Source organism: Biomphalaria glabrata, chromosome 16 (genome assembly GCF_947242115.1).
Source record: "Biomphalaria glabrata chromosome 16, xgBioGlab47.1, whole genome shotgun sequence".
Taxonomy (NCBI): domain Eukaryota; kingdom Metazoa; phylum Mollusca; class Gastropoda; family Planorbidae; genus Biomphalaria; species Biomphalaria glabrata.
The window spans coordinates 29,055,858-29,063,505 of NC_074726.1; the positions used below are offsets into that span (position 1 = coordinate 29,055,858).

Genomic DNA, 7,648 nt, shown 5'->3' on the forward strand with positions numbered 1-7,648 from the left:
ATTTCCATTTGATTGGATCAATACAATTATCTTATCTTAATTTGATTACAGAAAAATACTCTGTCGCGGTAACAGAATTAAATTTATCGCCTTTTAATATGCTAATGATATTAGTAGCTTTGAAATGAGTTGCTGGATTTAAAAACTAAAGAATTGTAGAGTTAAAAATTCGAAAGACTTTTGTGCCGATTTAAAATTATTTGAGAAAATTATATTAATTTTTTTTTAAATCAGGAGAAGGAAGATAATAGATTTGTGCACCTATAATAGTATCCATGACGTACTCGTACGATCACCAGACGAAATTGGACGAAATTGTTTGTATAAATGTTGAAAAAATATTTATTGTTAAAAAAAAAATGACATGGAGGCCAATACGAGAAAAGCGCAAACAAAGACGTCCGGCCTAGCATAACTTGGCGCCACACCTTCATGGAGGACCTCAGAACAGTGGTCACCAGGTGGGAGGAAGCTAATTCAGACATTGCCAATGACAGATCTTTATGGAGACAGCTTGCCGACAATGCGCCGAACGGCGCGGGAGTAAGTAAGTAAGCAGGCCTATTATTATAAAGGAAAAAATGGCTTACATAATTAGTTGAGGGAAGTGACGTATAATAGGCTGATGGCTGATGCTAAAAGCGAAATCTTATATTATCTTTTTTTTTTTTTTTAGATCTCAAGAATTTACTTTCTAATTTATTAAATATAAATGTTTCTAAGCAATTAAATAAAAATAGTTAAATGTTTACTATTACAAGTATTTACGCAGATACGCAATATGTCGCTAACCCAAATTTGAAAAATCATCGGAGTTTCTTTTTTCGGATACAAATTCCTAGTTTGAACACAGACCAGATTCTTTATTTGTAAATTTTGTGTTACATTTTTGGTGTTTATAAAATGTTGTACATGGTTCCTATTTTTTTGTAAAAATGTTTACATGTTTCGGATGTTCTTTCAGATTAGAATATAATTACATTTCACCCAAGCCTAAATACAGGGATTGGGGTTCAAACTCGGGAACATTGTGATCACCGAACAACAGTCCTGAGCGCAATTAAACCAAACTATCAGGCAGTCATCCCGGCCAAGCAGTTCAACAAAATTTGCCTTTTTTTTCCTCACATACTTTAATTGAAAGAAAGCTACAGGCATTCTGGATTTCTTACAGTAATAACAAGGCTTGTCTTCAAGTCCGATATTTAATGAGGACTGCAGTATTTCCCGTGGATACGCAGTACTGGTATCAGAAATGATAAATGTATAGTTCAGTGATTTACTTCCCTTAATTTTAGTGACCTCTCACAAACAAAAAAATGGATTTAGATAGATGTGACGTCGTTTCCTGTCATAAAAAAAACGCGAGTCATGAAAAAAATTCAAGCAGCATTTTTTTTAGACTTAGACTCTCAAGATCTAAATTTCTAAATAGTCTAGATGTCTAAATCTTATTAGATCTGAATGTTTCTTTTCCAGATTTCGTCAGATGTCTAGATGTAGTCAGTGAATGGATTATTTTCATTTATTTAGAATCCAAATCTACTTGATTGTCTTGATCTAGAAATAGAATCAGATCAGTTACGGTACTTGACTCGATTTCTTTGTGCGTGTGTGTCGTCAGTGGATAGACTAGACGTATACAACTAGATCTAGATCTACTCTAGCTATACTAGTGCCTTGTATGTAGATCTAAATATGATTTTATCATGTTTTATGATCAACAATAAATACTCATAGCAACGGACAGTCATGAGTCAAACATTCACACTGACAAGTCGACGAGTGATGTCACGTTGACAGTTGACAATCAAATCATGAATCACTCCACAGTAAGTGACAGTAGGTATATATGATATCCTATTCCACACACACTCACACAGTCTCATGATGACATGGACATGATCACGATGAGTGAGTCTGATTCTCTCTCACATTCCCTCACACACTGATTCAGTATTATAGTAAGTATTCACTTTAGAATTCAATCGGAATGTATAGTAGATTCTTATACCTGAACACCGACTTACGGGAACTAGGTCAAATTTTTATTTTATTTTTTTATTTGGTGAAGGTTTAACTTACAAAAAAAATGAAAGCAGATTCTTATTCTGCAACTTAAGGAATATAAAAATAGCTGTATTCCTTTGAATTGCCACTCATAGTCAAGATTTTATTTTAAAATAAAGTGGGTCACTTCATGCTCCTATATTGAACGCAGTTTTTGGGCTTTCTCCTCACTTGGACAGTGAGCACCGTCATTGTACACCACTATGTAATTGCTAATAAATTATATCTGTGTTACTTAATTTTTTTTAGATTGTATTAAAAGAAGTAGATTCACTTTTGCAATATGGCAATATGTATTTATAGTCTATTTCCTCATATAGTATATACTCTCTCTCTAACTCTATATATAGAATATATTAATATATATATATATTATATATATCGTTTATTATTTATATATCTATGTAATCTATGTGTAGAAACAGACAGAAATAAGTCTATATAAATTATATATATCTATAAATTAATTATTATAATTTAATAAACATGATATTTTCAACTAGGGCGACTAGGCTACATTGGCTACATGTATTTCCTCTGTCTTTCTTTAAATTCCCATCCAAGGACCCTCTTCTTGTTTTCATAATTTGGATGTTAGTTTTGTGACACATTAACACCCCCTCCCTCCCATAGATGCTTATAATTCTTTTCATGACTCTATCCCACTTCCCTCCACTGCCTGTTTGATAGTTTGTGACACTAAACGCTTAAGTGTATACCTCTCCTCACTGCCAGCTCATCTGGAGTGATCACATGCAGTGGGCATGGTCTATGGCTTCAAATTAGCAGCCCGCACTTTTTCTTTCATTCATAAATTATATATTATAGATATCTCGATCCAGGTCATGCTTATTCATTGAAAAAATCATAGATTTATTCATCCCAATAATATTTCTTATTACGATTTTGCTGTGTCCAATAAAGGAGAATGAGCTGAATTCATTATTATTCGTTGTACACCCCCTTATTAAATTTTATTTAACAGCTAACGGTATAAATGTGATTGGAATGTCTTTCTAAAGATGTTTGGAAGCTTATTTTGATATGCCCATCAGCCTACGATCAAACAGGCTCATAATATAGCCTTCATCCCTTATATGGGTATGAATTGCCGGGGGAGGTTAAAACAACAGCTTTACATACATGGTTACCGAGAATCTAAAAAACTGCCATCTGCTTTGGAAAAACGGAACAAAATTACCGGAACTTATCTAAAATTGGACATGCGCAATCCCGAAACGTTGATTTTTGCTCCAAACATAAAAACAAATGAATTACAAACAAAAAAAGCGACCCGTTCATTGAAGGAGAATTCGATGGGGTGTCCAAAATATAAGAAGCTACTATATATATATTATATATTAATATTGAATTTGATAGTCTTGATTTTGATTCAACTTCAAGTCAATGCTATTGAAGGTCTGATTTATAGGTCTATAGTCTATATCATCTGATTCTGAGTCTAGATTAAACTGATTATTAGTGAGTAACTGATATATATATCTTATACTCATACTCTAATATATATATATATTATTATATATATATATATTTATATATAATATATATATATATCAAATATATCATAATATATGAAAGAGACTCTAGATAAGTCTAGATCTGTGTATTTATAATTAATATTATATATTATATACGCTGTAATGTATTAAGTAATTAACTCTAAATCTAAATATATCCAGAAAATTCTAACTCTATTCATCTCCTTAGTCTCATGTGCTCATTGAATTTCAGTTATTCTGAGGAGACTGTGACCCCTTGACCCCTGTGACTGAGAAACATGCTTTAGAATTCTGAGGCCAAGGACAAGGAAAGAGATAACAGGGGTGAATCAGATGGCACTGTAGTGTCAACTGTTATGAGAACCTATTGTCAAGTATTGTCAATGAAGACCACTTGCCACCCAGTGTCCCAAATGGTATTGGAGAACCTAATACTAGGGCTAGGCTAATTCCAAGTAAGTGACACTAGCAACAGTCTGGATCTAAATGTTATTTGAATGTTTTATTTTTCATTGACATTCATTGCTTTGTTGCATTACAATGTGATAATATTGCAATAGTTGCCAAGCAAGAAAAATTTATTTTATCAATTGTTCTTAGATCTTTCCAAGGATCAAGGCTTGTCAAGGTATTACTTACTACTTTTAGATAGAGGTCTAGATCTAGTAAACTGTGGAGTTGCAGGCTATCTGGATCAATTCAGAATTCGACTTTGATTTCAACTTTTTAAAGTTTTTTAACAATGTATGCTTCAACCATCCTGACATACTTGATTTTATTCTTGTGACTCTGTGGAGCATAGAGCTGCAACAGTACTATGCCATTAGAGTAGAGTCTTAGACTGTTCTAGTTCTGGGCTATTACCTTCAGTTGGGTACATGACATCTGAGCTTGCTTCTTGGTCTACCAATATCCTACCAGCCTTTCTCTTTCCTTGTGGGCTCCAGTCTACAGCCTGTTTTGCAATGTTGTCTGCAAGTCTCTGCTTCATATTATCTTTAAGATGCAGATTGAATTAAAGGGACAGTTCGTTTGACCATTTGTAGAGTGTTAAAAGCATGACATCTGCATCAGCCCAGACCTTCTTTGTGATGGTTTCAATAAGTTTTCTCCTTGGAGCAGCAGTGGTGTTTCTTGTGTGTCGTTTATTCCCTTCAGCTCAGTTTTTCTTTTTGTTGACTTTTATAAACTTTCATTTCCATTTCTTTTGCAAGCTTGTTTAGTAGAACTATATCCCAACTCAATAAGAAACTGTCATTTTCATTTCTGTTGCAAGCTATATCCTAACTAAATAAGAATACATTATTTTTTTTTACTAAACCTCTATTCAAGTCAGGACTTGATCTAGGTCAAGAGCCAACATGGCATAGTCATCTGTGTTATCATAATTATGCCATAACTGAGTGTATTTTTATGTAAATCTTAGAGTTCTAAATCAGAACTTGAGGTCTAGTAAAGAGTAAAGTTTCCCTTTTAAGACCTTTGCGATCTATAGGGCAGATGATGTTAAGATCATCTGTTTTTATGGCCAACGTTTAACGAGCAGGGTGTCATGTAGCCACCACAACAACCAACCGCCTTTACTTTTCCCAAACTAGAGTTGGGTGGACTCGGGTGCCCTAAAAATACGGAAATTCAAAATCCCGGTCTTTACAGATATTTGAACCCAGGACTCCAGGTTCGGAAACCAAGTGCTTAACCACTCAGCCACCACTACCCCATTTTATGTCTTGTGTCAGATCTAAATGTCCATATAATGAACATGCCAATAATAATTAATCGCACAAATAAACCTTCCTTGCTGGCTGAATCAGTACTATGCATTTTTTTTTTTTGCAGCTGACGGTGTCACATGTTCGATACCTGAATTACACAAAAAAAATTATATATATTATGTAATTTTTTTAAAAATTATTTTATTATGTATGAAGTTTATTAATGGAGGTAATGTCTTTTTTTTAAATATTTTTTTTTCACTGTTTATCTTGTTTTCTTTCAGTTTAATCTTACAAGATCATGGCAACTTATGAGTGGATTAAAGGATAGTTTACTAAATACACTGAGCCTAGATCTGATCAAGATTTTTCTCTTTGGCCTAAAGAATGAGACCTTTAATTCTTAATATGCTTGAGGTAAATACAATATTTATCAATTTATTGTTAATGGTAAAAAAAAATATTTGGGCTAAAATATTTGCCATATTTTATTTACCGGTACCATTATTATAGAATAAACTTAGTGTGTGCCCCAAAAAAAAAAAGAAGTTTATGTTTATCTTCTAGTTTGACAGAGAATTAAATTGACATCTCGTAAGGTGACTTAGATACTCTGTTGTCGTTTGGTGGATTGGGCAGCAAGCTGTCTCCATAGATATTGTTCACCCGCAATGTCTGCAGCCTCTTCCCAACTTGTTTACACTGCCCTAAGGTCCTTCGTGAAGGTGCCGAGCCCAGTTATACAAGGATGTCCTTGTTTGTGTTTTTCTCATTTACCCATGAAATGTCCTACAAACCTCTGGTTGCCCATCCGGCTTAGGGTTTCATTGTTTGTGACGTGATCTCAGTAATTGACTCCTGGGATGGATTTTAAGATTTTACATTATGTACATTTACAGTTCATAAAAGCAAAATGTATCTATGATTTATATATATATATATATTTTTCTTGCTTTGATAATTCACTTCTCTGTTGCAAATTAAGTATAAAACAAGCTTATGTTTAAAGACTTTAATTCTTGACAGAGAGTTTAGGTGTGATTAAACATGAAAAGATTATTTACAATCGTGTAAAGATGCAGCATAGCTCTGTGATACCAGAGAATATCAAATGTTTAAATATATTTATAAATGTTAGATTGTTTAGATTTTACTCAAAGTTTTGTTTTTCTTGTGATTTGAAAACGTTTTGAGAGTATCAAAATTGTATTCAAATGTTGTTTTTTTTGTATTAATTTTCTTGTTAGGTGTGATTTGACATGGAAGGATTATTTGTACACACGTGAAGCTTCAAGATACAGCATAGCTCTGTGATAACCTAAGGATATCATTATCTCCATAGTTGGACAGATAGGACATATCCAATGATACCATCCAGACAGCTCACGTTCATGATCATCATGTGGGAGAATGTGAAGTATTACACTTTCCTGAATTTGAATTGTTATAATGTATGTTGAGTGGGTGACAATATGTTTGTGAGCTATGTCGTGGCAGTTTCAGTCTCTTTCACTGGGCATTTAGAAATGTACAAGTTGGTGTCTAGGGGGTTAAAGTAGGTGTGGCCATCGGCTCAAGTGTCATTTCTTGGTATAAAATAGGGACAGTGTTTAAGGTAGAAATCAGCTTCATATTTAATCCAAACATATTAAGGGGATACGACTGGAGAAATGTTTCTCATTTTTTTGTAAACATTTTAAATTAATCATATTTAATCCGATCATATTAAGGGGATACAACTGGAGAAAAGTTTCTCTTTTTTTTTGTAAACATTTTAAATTAAACATTTAATACTTTAATAGACACATACAAAAAAAAATGCAGTTATTGGCCTTCAAACTTTGTTGGTTGTCATCTTACTTACAGGCCCAAACACACACATTTATATTATTTTTAATACAAATACTGTACTAAAAAAAAACAAAATTCAAAATTTTAAGAAAAAATTTAGCATTTAGAAACTTCACAGAGAAACACTTTTCGATAAATCAAGCTTCATGAAAAGACATAAAAACAATTGGACTCTTTTGTCAAGCATAAAAAAACATTGAATTTAATGCATTTGATAGTGGAAAACCCACTGCAGCCAGGCATTTTACAACGGTCTCTGCTTTCTGGAAGAACGGGATAGTGGCCAACATTGTCTGTTCGTATGGGGTGGGGAGGAATAACAGCGACAGGACCTTTTTTTCTTTCAACTTCAAAAGATGGACGGCCTCTCTTTTTCCCATTCTTTCCCTCTCTAATTTAAAAGCCAACAAAGCAAGTTTACTGTTTTCTGGAAGACCAGAAAATTTAAAATCATGCATATATAAAAGCCATGCCTGTACCACAGCTAAATCA

The 7,648-nt window shown here is 33.3% G+C and overlaps 1 long non-coding RNA gene across 3 annotated transcripts; it reads left to right on the forward strand.

Moving 5' to 3' along the window:
• The first annotated feature begins 1,355 nt into the window (after nucleotides 1-1,355).
• On the forward strand, nucleotides 1,356-7,240 carry LOC129923422 (uncharacterized). Of its 3 annotated transcripts, none has more exons than XR_008775368.1 (4): nucleotides 1,356-1,832; nucleotides 3,823-4,045; nucleotides 5,590-5,722; nucleotides 6,553-7,240. It is a non-coding gene; the product is annotated as an uncharacterized LOC129923422 (long non-coding RNA). The 3 variants fall into 3 exon arrangements; XR_008775369.1 differs by having other exon boundaries at nucleotides 1,356-1,586; XR_008775370.1 differs by lacking the exon at nucleotides 1,356-1,832 and adding an exon at nucleotides 1,833-1,964.
• Nucleotides 7,241-7,648: the final 408 nt, after the last annotated feature.